Here is a 13,367-nt window from a genome sequence, read left to right as displayed (position 1 = left end):
GAAAGGAAGGGGGCAACATTTTCCCAGTTGAGAAATACTGCTCTATGCTACTGAAGAAAATTGTGGTTGAGTCCAGGTTTCAGACAAAGAAAATTGTTACAATAAATTGTTAAAAAGAAAAAAAAAACATCTGGCTGCTCAAGCTAACACACAGAATCCACATTTTTTAGTAAACATATGTATATCAATAAACTTGACACAACATTATGATTGTTCTTGCCTGGACTTGTACACTTGGAGTTCATTCCCACCACATTCCCGATATATTTTTCCAGATATAGGTTGGCAGAATCTTTTAGTTATTTCAGTTCATAACCTGTCTCCCCTTGGTTTAGACTTGTGCTCTAGCTTTTGGGGTTTGCTGGTACCTGACTCTAGTTATGGGGCCCAGAGGCACACAGAGTGCTGGGGGTAGGTCTTGATAAATGCCAGCACCCTTTACAGGGTAACTGCCTCTGGTGATGTGGAAGACATATTTTCTTCTCACTAAATAGCTCCATGCCCCACCACATTTTTCAGACTTCTTACAGTTTCAGGGGGCCATGTGTCTAGTTCTTGTAAATATGCTGTGAATAGAAATAGTATGTGACACTTATAGGCCAAGGCATTGGAGAGCTGGTTTGAGGCTCTCTCTTTCTCTTTTCCTTGATAACAGCTGGGAAACAGCGTGTCCTCCACCAGTTCATCTGCAAGATGGTTGAGTGTCAGCCAATCTGGGTCCATGAGCACCTGTGTGGAACCAAGTCCCTGACTCTCTACATTGAACATGTAGCCTAAGAGAGAAATACACTCGTGTTCTGTTAAGGCACTGAGGTTTTCTGGTGGTGGTTACTGCTTCCTAGCCCATCCTATTCCGATTAATCAAGTGGAGTCATTAAAGAGTTTTCAGTTATGAGGAAAACTATAGTCGATAATTTAAGTAAATACTTTACAACTTGCGTGCCATGGAGGATCAATAATTCGTGTTTTTTCTGGCAGTGAAATCATTATTGCCTTCAAATCTAACCAGGTTAGATAAATAATCTGAGGTGCCTCAAATTAATGGTCTGCATCCTGGAATCCCTTCTAACACCAAATAAGTTTGATCAGGAAAAGCAATCTGCATTTGAGGAACTCTGCTGGCAAAAAAATCTGGGGATAGAAGTTTCCAGTTTCTGGAATATTTAGCTCATAGATGGTACTGACTTGCCAAGAGAAAATCCAGCATTTGACAAGTATTACTCTGCAGTTTCTGTGCTAAACTTATTCTGAGTACCTGTTGTTTACTTTTCTGCATCTATTCACGTGAGAACCATTGTGGAAATCTTATTGGCTATGAGAACATTTCAGGTATTAAATGCTTGCTATACATAATGAAAATGATTGATAAAGAAAATAAATGTCTTACCTAGGACTGTAGCCATCTTATGTTAGGTACTTCTCGAGGCTAATGGACTTGCCTATTCAAATCTGAGTTTACCGTGCATTGAACAGTGCCTGGAATATAATGTATTTGCTAAAATTTATTAAATGGCTAAGTCAATGTGCATCTCAAAAACATTGAGAGACTACTATGGGCCAGCTCTGAGTACTAATGTAAGGGACAAAGATAACACTAAGAAACTTACAGAAAGAAAGTAGGGAAGGAAATTAATAAATACAGATTCTGAATGCATTGTACACAGGAAGTTATCAGAACATAGAGGAATTCCAAACAGTGATATCTGATCAATGTCTTAAAAATATTGGCAGGAATTTTCTGGGAGTAAAGTGGGATGGAAAAGGAGAGTATTGAGCAAACAGCATGATGCCCTGAGAAACTAAGTGCATTCAGAATTGTTGGAGAATAATGGGGAAAGTTTAAAACAGCAAGAAGCCAGGCCACTGAAGCCTGGGTAGAATTTTCTGGCATGACTGTAGCTCAGTGTATTGGTCCCTGCTTTCCAGCTGTTTCTGACTGTATGACTCTTCTTTCCTACATAATACAACCCGGCCTAAAATGCCAGTTATATAGACCAATAGAAGAAAAATGTTATTAGTGTATTTTAAATGTTCAACCTTTAAATAGAATAAGGAATGACAATAAGAACAATGTATATTTTTATTAAATATTGACTTTGATACAAGAAATCACTTATAAGGTATTTGATTATGCATTCTTATTGCAGTTTAAAATATTTTTCATTTATGTATAACTGCATGTATATATTCAGATCAACCATTTGAAAAATTCACTTCTACAAAGTGATTGTAGTTTGAAAAATTCTGCTCTAGGTGATACACAGCCATTTGAAAGAGTTCTTCAGAATCAAGAAAAAGGTCTATGTAGTTTTTAGGCAGACTAAGTTTAGCGGCCGTGTGGAGGGGAGACTTGAGACAGAAGGCATTGGAGACTGTGACAGAGGGACCCGGTGCTCATTAAATGTCCGTGTACACCCCTCATTTCCTGGACTCCCTTTTATTTAGGTTAGGACCACGTGCCTGTGACTAGTTCTGGCCACCTCTGTCACTTCCAGGCTGAATCAGAAAAAAGTTTCTCCATCTTGCATCTTCCTTTTCTCCCTTTCCTGGGTACCAGTGTTGAGGTGATGTTCCCACAAGTTGGAAGCAGCTCTAATAATGAATCAACTCTCTCCCAGTGGATTCTGTGTGTGGGAGAAATAAATTTGTACTATGTTATGCCACCAAGATTTCAGACTTGGTTTCTTACCCAGCATAGTCTAATTTTTTAAAAAAAATTTTTTAGGGGGAATTAGGTTCATATATTTAACAGAGATACTGGGGATTGAACTCAGGACCTTGTACATGCAAAATGCACTCTCTACCACTGAGCTATACCTTCCGCCTTCCCCAGCATAGTCTAGAACCAACTGACTCATACAGGTCTAGTCAAAAGTTAATGAAGGATGTAAAAGCAGGGATGAAGAAGAGAGGAAAAGTTAAACAAAAACTTACTGTAGAATTGGCAGCTGTTTGTAACTGATTTAATTGTGGGATTAGGAAAAGGGAGGCATCTAGGTGATTCCAGATGTTAAGCTTGAGCTGGTGCAGTTGAAATCAAAATACAGAAGTAGAATATGGCATTAGATGAGATTATAGTATTCCTTCACAGGCGAGAGGACTTTTCCCAGCTCCAACTGCACAGTAACTCAATGAATAATTTTTTATACAATTTGTATCATTTTATGTGCCATATGAGACTTAAGCAAAGAGCTCATTTTCTTGAATCTTTTACAAATTATTATTATAAAATGAATAATTGTTCTTGTTTGAAAAATGGAACATATGACAAAACAAGAAAAAAGTCGTTTACAATACCAACATTGTCTGTCAAGTTTCTATATCTTTAAGCAAGCTGAACAGTTTCACCCACCGAGCACTCAGTAGCTGCGTAAGGATGGCCCCAACAGTCTTTGCAGTGTGTGCAGCAAGCAATCTGGAGCCGACTTGCTTGTCTGTGATCTGCTTTCCCTCATCACGTTTCATAAAATCGGGAACTGGACAGGGGGCCAGGTTGAGACAAGATGAGAAGTGGGCTGGTCGGTGAAGCCCCCTTGGCCTAATCAGTGCTCATCGGACCAGGGACCCCAGCTGGAGCTTGGGCCGAGCCCACGAGGCCTGCTCACTGCCTGTGGAGGTTTGTATAACCGGGTAAAGCCCCTGTTTTGGTTTTGACTCTTCTCAGTCATGATGTTATGACCATTCTTGTGTCTGAGGCTTTGATGTAGTTAAGACTATTTTCGAAGGGAGAAGAACCAAGTGGAATTCATGGATCAAAGGACGCGGCTGCTGAGAAAGCATTGCAAAGTCTTCCCAGAAGTGATCTGATAACTGATGTGCCCAAATCAGTGATTAGATCCCTCTCTTCTCACCACAAGGAGTTCAATAAAGAGCAAAAATGAGTGTGACACACCATGCTCCGCGGTAACATAAATCAAGCCATGTTGCCTGTGCTAACAGGAGCTCCCCTATTCTGGGGTGATGTCCTCTGACTGGGACCACCTCCTTCTCCGTCAGGCTTCCGGACAGTAGACTGCGTCTTGTCAGTAATAATACACTGGTAGGAAGCTCATTTCCCAGCGGGGACCAAAGCCAGCCTACCCTTCTTGTGATGCCCTTTCTAGTGGCCCTCTGTCCATGTAATTTGTTCTCACTTATCTTCAACTGAGTAGGGATTCACGCCAGATTCTTTAAAAAGAATTTTGTCTTTCGAGGAAGACGATAATTTAAAATGCTTAAAAGTAAAGTAATACCATCAACTTTGAATCACTTTTTCATTCATTTATTTATTACAGCCACACAAATTAATGGAGGAAGGGACTCAATTATGATGATGTTTTGTGATTTTTATTAAAGAAATAATCACATCACTTAATCTTTCAGTCACATACATGGTCCTACAATGATACCTGGTTGAATCCCATTTTATATTAATACATTTATTAGCTTTGGGTAGAAAGAGATATAATATGCAACTAAAATGTTATTTTTTTAAGTGGAAGTAGGAATTAATTTTTTCTGCTTTAAGGAGGAAATTGGGACAACTGGTGAAATACAAATAAGGGCTGAAGATTTGACAATAGTATTGAATAATATTCTGTTAATATTCTGATTTTGATAATTACAGGACATCATGACTGCAGCTTACTCCTGCATGGTTCATAAGACAGTTATTTGTGTATACGTACACATATGTATTTAGAGAGAGAGAGGTGAAGCATGTATGGTAAAATGTCAACAGTTGGGGAATCTGGGTGCAGGATACACAGGAGTTTTTTGTACTATTCTTGCAACTTTTCTACACATCTGAAAGTATTTTAAAATAAAAATTACAAAAGCAAATAATAAATGGATCAGAAAAAAACTCCCACAATAAAGTTCTCCTCTACCAATTCTTTGTATAATTTTAATACTAGCATTTCTTTAATAATTTTAATAGGAAGGGCAGATGATAGTCTGCAGACTAGGGTTTTTATTTATAAATTATGTGGTATCATGGTTGTGGGAGCACCACTAAAAAACATTTAAATGGGATGTGGCAAAGATAAGCTACAATTAATTGTCCTTTCATTTAGAATCAGTGCTTTGCAAAGTAATTATGCATTCAAAAATCATTTGAATGCATATTCATAATGAATATTACCATGAATCTACATTAAAATCATTGTTCAATTCAATATAATGATTATCCCATGAAAGGCTGAAGATCCCAAGATGTTAATTTTCTTATTGATTTGCATATTCAATTCATATCAAACATATATATTAATAGTCATGGTTCATGTAGGGTTCATTGATTTTCATTAAGTACTTCCAATTTGCTAAGTGCTCCATATATGATAGGAGACAGTCACTGTTTATTTTCAAGGTGCTTTCCTGAGACTGAATAATAAAGACAGCTTGAGCAAGGCTGGCACTGTGCCAGGTTTTAATAAGGCTGCCACCCCTCCCCTCCTTCTTCCAGATGGGGAAGAGGGAACGCGTGACATGTGCTGCCTGGGGACGTAGAAGGGAGCACAGGTGAGGGAGTGTGTGAGCAGCTTCCTCAGCTGTCATCTCTTCTTCAAGAAAGTCATTTATTTGGGGCTGTGCAGTCCTTTGGAGGACACTTTTCTGTGGCTCACCTCGGGATGACTTTGCAAAATTAGGGAACTCTGGAAAAGATGCAGGCTGAGATTAGCTTCAGCCAGAGCTGTACGGCAGATGGCAGCCATAGGAGGCAAGAGCTGGGCTGTGCTCAGTTTGGCCGACAACCCTGGGCAGAAAGAAGATGCTCAGACATCAGAGGAATTCCTGTTTCCCTGTCATAGCCACTTTAATCCAGCCTGACACTTACCTACTCCAAAGGGCTCTCCCTGAATAACCTCAATTCACAACTGCCTTTCTTTTCATTGACTCCCAGAGCTTTAGCTGTGGGCTTTATTCTGCTTTCAAAGTCGTCCCTTTACCTGTATTCATGCCTTTGTTGCTTTGCTTAAGGACATCTCCCTCAGTGCTCAATCAGGAAATAAAATCTGCTTCTTTCTCCTAGTGTTCAGGGGCAAGAGTTTTAGAGTTCAGCGGTTCAGGGTTCAATTCCAGACTCTTCCGTCTACTCCAGCTCTAAGACCTTGGACAAGTATTTAAACTTTTTCAGCCTGAGCCTCCATGTCTGCAAAATGAGAACAGTAATAACAACAACAACTGTTACTTTTGCCCGAACCTATCCTCTTCAAGACCTTGCCCTTGGGATTCTGGATTACACAGAAGAAAACAAGACACAAACAACTGAGAGATTTCACTAACCTTATTCTATCTCTCAGAAGATAAGATATAAGTAAGGATTGGTCCAGGCTGGTACAGAGAAGAAAACTTTCCTAAGTGCTATAAAGATGCATTCCTATCTAATAGAACAAATCTTCTCGACACTCCTTCCTCCCCTACGCCTTCCCATGATGTAATAATAGGCATTCTCTAAATAACTGCAGCCAAATGGGAAGTTATTCCTCCAGAGTTTCTGGAGTGAAGTTCAGCTCTGTGCTTTGGGACAGATGGGTTTACCAGTTACCTCAATTTTATATACCGGTACAGTTAGAGGAGATGGTGCTGAGTTCCACCAGATGGCTACAAAATACTATAGACAGGGAAGATTCAAGAAATAAAATAGTTGGGACAACAAAAAGGACAAGAGTAGAGAAAATGTGTGGCCATTAAAATCTATTCTACCTTGAAATCCAGGGCCACACAAGTTGGCTCTTACACAATCTTCTGTGATGTCCCTGGGAACATTACCAGATCCATAATTTGTACACAAAAGAAAATTTCAAAGTTTTTTCTCTCTGCCAAGTTTGTTCCAAATTCATTTGACTATTAAGCCTTTGTGATTATCATTATGACTCAGTAGTTAACAGGAGTCTGAATCTTGATATCACTAAACTCTTCAATATCTGCTTATAAAAGTTAAGTGGCCAGTACCACAATACCTGGTACATTGTAAGTGTCTAGAAAATGTTAGTTGTTATTATTATTACAAGTGTTACATATATCATTGAATCTTGTTACACATGAAATATGGCTCCTGTAAATGCTTGATGAACTTTATCAAATTACTAGCACCCTGACTTACACAGTTTTCAATAAGTTGAATCTACACATCTAACCTACTTGACATTCCCTGCAAACCAAACCCACAGCAGCCTCAGTCATCAATGCTCAATCATCAATCAACCTTGGCTACATAGAAATCTCGTAGAACCATGTGATAATCCTACATTGTCAGGACTTTCAAGAAAGCCTGCATACTCTGATTCTATTTCCCTTCTGTTGGTTTTTACAAAGAGTGGAGGAGTGGGAATGGGTACTTTATGTGTTTCTCACTCTATTTAGAGTTGGGGACATTTGCTAGAGGCGAGAGAGCAAGTCAAGACAAACTGTGTGAGCAAATAATTTTTGAAGACAAATTTCCAAGTCTACACTCAACTCAATTATAGTTTAAGGTCATTTTCTCCCATGCCAGGTTGAAATGTATAAACTCTGTTCATCCTTGGTAGGTAGAAATCTGAGCCTGTAGGAGCTAGGGGAAGGCTGTAGAAAAAAAATGTGTATATATATAAAATGTAAGGTCTGCAGATCTCAAGTCCCAGATTTTCATAAGAACAAATTTGAAGGAGCAGCCATAGTGACTACCAAAAAAGCAGCCTTTCTCTTCTCATTTCTCTTTTGTCTCCTGCCTACCCTGGTAAATACTACTGCACCATTTGGGGGTAGACCACTGGGACAGGGGTTGGTCAGTAGCCCTCTATGTCCTTGATGGTGGTTTCACTGGTCTTCGTACAATTATCAGATGTTCATATAGATCATTTGATGCCTTCACTGCTTAGATTGTGTAACTTGGACACATTACTTCCCAGCAATTTTCTTTTTGCAATTTTCAAAACCTTACTGGGGCTTTAACATCAAAATGCAAGCTGTAGCAAATCAAACAGAGAAGGATTTGCATGTTCTAGAATCAAGACTCTTGCTTCTGTCTTATTTACTTCACTCAAAGTCCTTTGATGAGGGATGTTTTGATGACTGTCTCTCTAAACAGTTGGAACATTCATATAAATGACTGTTCTACAGCTTTAAAGGAAATTCTTTCATACCAGCTCACAAGTTCTCTTTACCCAGCTCTCATTACATAAATTGTTATATAAACGGATGTCTGTTACACCAAAGTCTACTTCACTTGGGAACTCAAATTTTTCTGAGTTCCTATGCCAGTAGGCTAGAAGAATCATCTTTTGATGTCGCTGAGGAACATTTTATGCCGGTAGGATGTGAGCATAAAGGCAGTCATCAATCAGGCTCCTTTGCCTTCATGCCTTCTTTTCTCCAGAGAGAAAAGACCCAGAAAAGCATGCACGGCTTGATCCCTAACGGAACTCTTTATCTTGGTTAAATTAATTCCTTTTCCCAAAGTACACACTTTTGTCAATGTCTCCTCTATAACTGTGATAAAGACAATAGGATATAAAAGATTCTCCTCTGCAGTTTTATTTAATTGTCATAAGATAGTCGTTAAATAGGTAAAAGGGAAACTGTGGTTTTCCATTAGGCAAAGACTTCTATCTCAAAACCACAGAGCTAACAGTCATTCGTTCAGTCACTCATGCATGCATGAAACGATATTTCTGATTGTCTACTATGTGCCAGGCACTGTCTGTGCTTCTACAGAGCGGTGACTAAAAACATTGCCCTCAAACATCTTATATTCTAATGGAGAAGACAGGCATTACTCAATTAATAATAGAAGTTGATAATGAGAAGCCATGGAAAGCTTATGATTTGAAAGTATAAGAATTTTAAGAATATATAAGAGAAGCGCTAAGAGGGACCCTTTCAGGAAAGGAATTTGGGGATGAGTCTGAATAAGGCATAGGGTTTACCCAGGGCAGAGTGGATAAAGGTAGCATGTGATCTAGGAGAACACGTTATGCTTTGTGATCCTGGAAAAGACCCACTTGACAGGAACTCCGAGAGGGAGGAGACATGGCGCGAGGTGAGAAGGGGACAGAGGCAAGGCATCAGATTGAGAAAAGCTTTGCTGTCTGTCATGTTGGTTTTTTTCCCCTCATTCTCAGAGCAATGTGAGAACCTTAGCTATTTATTCAAAAAGACACAGAATCAGATTGGTGTTTTTAAAAGTAAGGCTGACTCTAGCGTGAAGAGTCAGCAGGGGGAATCAAAAGTGGATGGGAGAGGCACTCTGTAGTTTGTGGTCTGTGGAAGGGAAAAGTGGAGTTTGAACTAGGTCTTGGTAGCGCGAGTAGAGAGAAGTTTACAGATTTTACAGATACTTAGAACATAAGTTTAGAGGAGGGTATCCTTAGCATCTCCCACTTCAATTACCAGGGTGGAATCCTCCTGGGGGAGGTCCCCAGCCCCAACCTGCTAGCGCTGGCCGTCTTTAGCTGTGTCTCCAGGGCAAGCCCTCAGTGATGCTCCATCTGGAACCCCACGCACTGACTGCAGCTGCTGCCCTGGTCCATCTACCAGTAGGTGTCTAACTTCAAGACTCTGAGCCCACCTGAGGCTCATGAGCATGGAATTTCTTGGCTTCTTGGTCCCAAACCGCTGAACGTTTCTGTATCTTGTCCCACCCTTTTCTCTAATCTCAGGGTCAGAGACATCTCTTTACTTCTCCATGGTTGACACAGGATTCTGGACTCTGGGTCTTCCCCCGACCCTTCCTCTGCTCCAGGACCAATACCTCACTACTCGAGTTATTCCAACTTTTACATACATTTCCGCCTCTGCCCACCTCCTTCCCAGCAGTTACAATTTACTCACTTCTCTTTCTGAGATGTCCTCTGGATGCTGCCCTATTCCATCCTTCCAACCAGTCAAGGCCAAGAGTCTATACTTTCCGTCTTCCCTCTCTCGCCTTGCAACTCACTCCCACTCAATTTCCTGCCACCTGACTGATGATCTCATAGATCTCCATTTGGCTTTATAATCATCGTAACATGCTTTAGAATAACCCCTCAGAATTTGATTAAATTCACTACCTCCTCCTTTTAATCTCCTCTTTGGGTTTCCATGACACAGTGCTCTACTAGTCACCTCTCTTCTCTCTGATTATTCCTTTTTAGTCTTCTTAAGTTTTTTTTATTATAACTTCTTTATTGGCCCAAGGTTACATTCCAGGCAACCTTCCTTTTTCATGCTGTAACATGTGCTGGGGACCCCACTGCTCCATTGACTTTGACTATCACTCATATGTTAGTAACTTCAAAAAGAAATTTCTAGCTCTATCTCACTCCTCACGTGTATTTTGAGTGCTGTGACACACACACCTATACCTGAACACCAAAAAACAAACAATAAAATAAAATTCAAAAGTTTTTGTGCCATATATTTAAGTAATTAATTATATAAAGTGCACTGTCTTAGTCCTTTCCATTGGACAGCTATGTCTTGTGGATACTGTAGAGAAAAATCCAAACATTGAACAGTGAAATGGGATTAAATGAAATCTTCTTTAAGGTCTTATGCAACCTGAGATTCAAATAACATTTCCATGGGCATGGTAAATGCAATACGTTTTGCATTCACATATTTAGTTTTATGAATTCTCTGAACATCCCTGTGATTTAAGTATTATGTCCATATTTTTTTGTGTGAATAAAAAGAAGCAGACAATTTATTAGTCTATAACCACATAGCAGAATAAGAATTGCAGAGCTGGATTTAGAAATTGTATCTTCTGGCTTCAAACCCCATAACTTTGGCATGATAGGTATATAAATATTATTTATATATGATATGTAAATATAATGATGTATAGAAATATTATTTCTCCAATAGGATTGTTATCTTTTTGAGAATGATGAACATAGATGTTTATTATTTTAATCCTGCAGAATATCTAGTGACTCTACTAGGTACAGGGGTAAATGTAGGTTCCATGGGGATTGAAGCTAGAAAAATGTACAAAATTATGAAGATACCTTCTGTGGCTTTGGCAGGGGCCAATACGTTTGGAGGGCCCTGAAGCTTAAGCCTCATTAGTCTCATTAAATAGATTTCTGAACTTAATACTTGTTACCTAAACACACTTATCTGTATCCTAAACTGTTACAGAATACAGCAGAAAAGCCCATTTATTCTTTACAATTATTCAAACCATTTTCAGCTATTTCTGATCAGTGATGTGATACTTTGGATGGTTTCCAAAGGAACCAGCCTATTCACCTAAAAACTGAAGCCTGTTAGTAGTATGTGAAACTGGCATGGCATTCAACCTAATAGATTTTTTAAAATTTTTGCATGCCATTGTAAACCTTGGTCTTCTCATTAGAAAGGCATATTTGTTAGTGGAAGTTCTTAATGTTCCTTCTCCATCGCAGACAGGTGTTTTAGAAACCCAAGTAGAACTATTGTGGCTGTTAAGATGATTTCTACAAGGCAGGCCTCTAATGAGCAGAGGTCATCACTAGATGTGTGAGATACCTTGAAAACAAACTAGGGACAAGGGGTTTGATTGTGGTGTTAGCCAGAATGGCATGAAAGATAAATTAGGCACAAAGCAAAGGAATTATTAAGGAGCTAGTGTTTTCAAGACCATTATGTGCTCAGGTACACTTGTTTATTTACCATTACATCTTGTTCTCGCTGTTCTTGACTAATATACAACTGCTTACTTTTCTCTGGAGTTCTGATCCAAAGTCACCCTGAAACATAGCAACAAATCTTATGCTTGGATGATTCACTTCCTTAACAGTGTGAGGTCCTTTTAGTCATTACTTTTGGGTAAGAGAACAAATGATATAATAGCCCCACTTATATTTCAGACTTAAGGGAAGTGGTGGATTGATGATTCTCTTGCCTCCTTAAATTCCAGCCTCAAAAACAAGAGACTAAAACAAACAAACAAAAAACCAAGCAAAAAACATTACTTGAGTTTCTATCTTTGTTTTAAGGGAGAAGCAAACCAAATTACCTCTTTTTGTTCAAGAAAGGTATAGAAACATTCTTCCAGTTGTAGCCAGCTGAAGATTGAGTGAGCTACCCGTGTCTGTTGAGAGCTGACTAACACTGGAGGAGTTCAAACATGGGTAGCTAGCCATTTGGGATACATGGTACAGCAAGGGTTCAAACACCAGAGAATAGGTTTAACTGGATTATCTTCAAAGCTTCTTCCAACTTTAAGAGACAAGTTTAAATTTTAAAAAATTATTTCATGCTAAGAGAATACTTTGATTTTAAAAAAGAGAGGAAATAGAGAAATTTGATGACCTTTTGTTTTTCCATTTGCTCTTCTAACATTTACCATGGCCTCAGAACTGTACCAACACATAGCAAATAGATTGAAGAGGATTATTTTAGCTCAGAAACTGATAGATCCTAAAGCGTGTGTCAAGACAACACCTACAGTTTCATGTCTTATGGAGCTGTCCATGCATTGCCAAGTAGCCCATTCAGACATTGCTTTTTACACTTGCTCTTGAAGATATTTAAGCCATAGAAGAAAAGAAGAAAGAAGAGCTATAATTTAAGACATAAATAATCAATGCAATGAAACAAAGAGTATGGATAATGGCAAATGGAGACAAGAAAGCTGACTTTAGATATTAAAGCTGATCTAAAACAAAAAGATTCATAGAGCAAAATGGGTTCTTCTTGTATTTGCTGTCATCTGGCTTCAGTAAATTTCTGCTTTCAACAGCTAAATGTCGCTATTTTTCTGCACAAAGCCTTTTCTCCAAGTGCATGTGAGGTTTTCATGCATTATGGTTACTAATGGGCCAGAGTACCTCATTTTGTCCAAGAAAAGATAATGTGAAGTAATTTTTTCATTTTACCCTAGTAATAATTACTTTGTTTAAATAAATAGAAAAAAAAAAGATAGAGGCTCTCTTCATTGGTACTGTGGACCAGGATCAAACGTAGTATCTTTGAACAGCCTTTATTGTCTCCTGCACACTATAATGAAAAGCAGATCAAGCAAAGAAAGTGAGCTCCATTTCAAAAATTGTCATATGTCCCAAGCATTGACAATGATCACTATATTCTATTTGTAGAAGACCTATTTAACCTCATTGCAAACTATTATATTTTTCCAACAGTATTTCTTTAAAGCCTCAAAGTTAAAGCTGGAAAAAATTGCTGGATGATATTCTGTTAATGAATGATATTATTTATTATTATTACCTCAGCTAATAGTGCGACTTGAAATCACAGTGAATCTGAAATTATCATTTGCAAATTCTGTACTGCTCTGTTTTCCAAGAGAAAATGTAAATGTGCACACATAAAACACAGCGACTCTGTCAGTTGGATGTTCATAGATCCTCAGAGAGAAATAAGATGAAAACCATGTTTGTTTGTTTCATATAGTGCCTCTCCTCATAAGGAGAGTCAACCAT

The 13,367-nt window shown here is 38.7% G+C and overlaps 1 long non-coding RNA gene across 1 annotated transcript; it reads right to left on the bottom strand.

Annotated features, from left to right (window-relative positions):
* Positions 1–333: 333 nt before the first annotated feature.
* Positions 334–12,588, bottom strand: LOC116665432. The gene is made up of 3 exons (XR_004322044.1): positions 12,197–12,588; positions 2,818–2,824; positions 334–344 (listed from the first exon to the last, which is right to left on the bottom strand). It is a non-coding gene; the product is annotated as an uncharacterized LOC116665432 (long non-coding RNA).
* Positions 12,589–13,367: the final 779 nt, after the last annotated feature.

The sequence above is a fragment of the Camelus ferus genome, chromosome 8 (assembly GCF_009834535.1).
Source record: "Camelus ferus isolate YT-003-E chromosome 8, BCGSAC_Cfer_1.0, whole genome shotgun sequence".
NCBI lineage: Eukaryota > Metazoa > Chordata > Mammalia > Artiodactyla > Camelidae > Camelus > Camelus ferus.
This window is presented reverse-complemented; position numbering and strand designations above follow the sequence as displayed.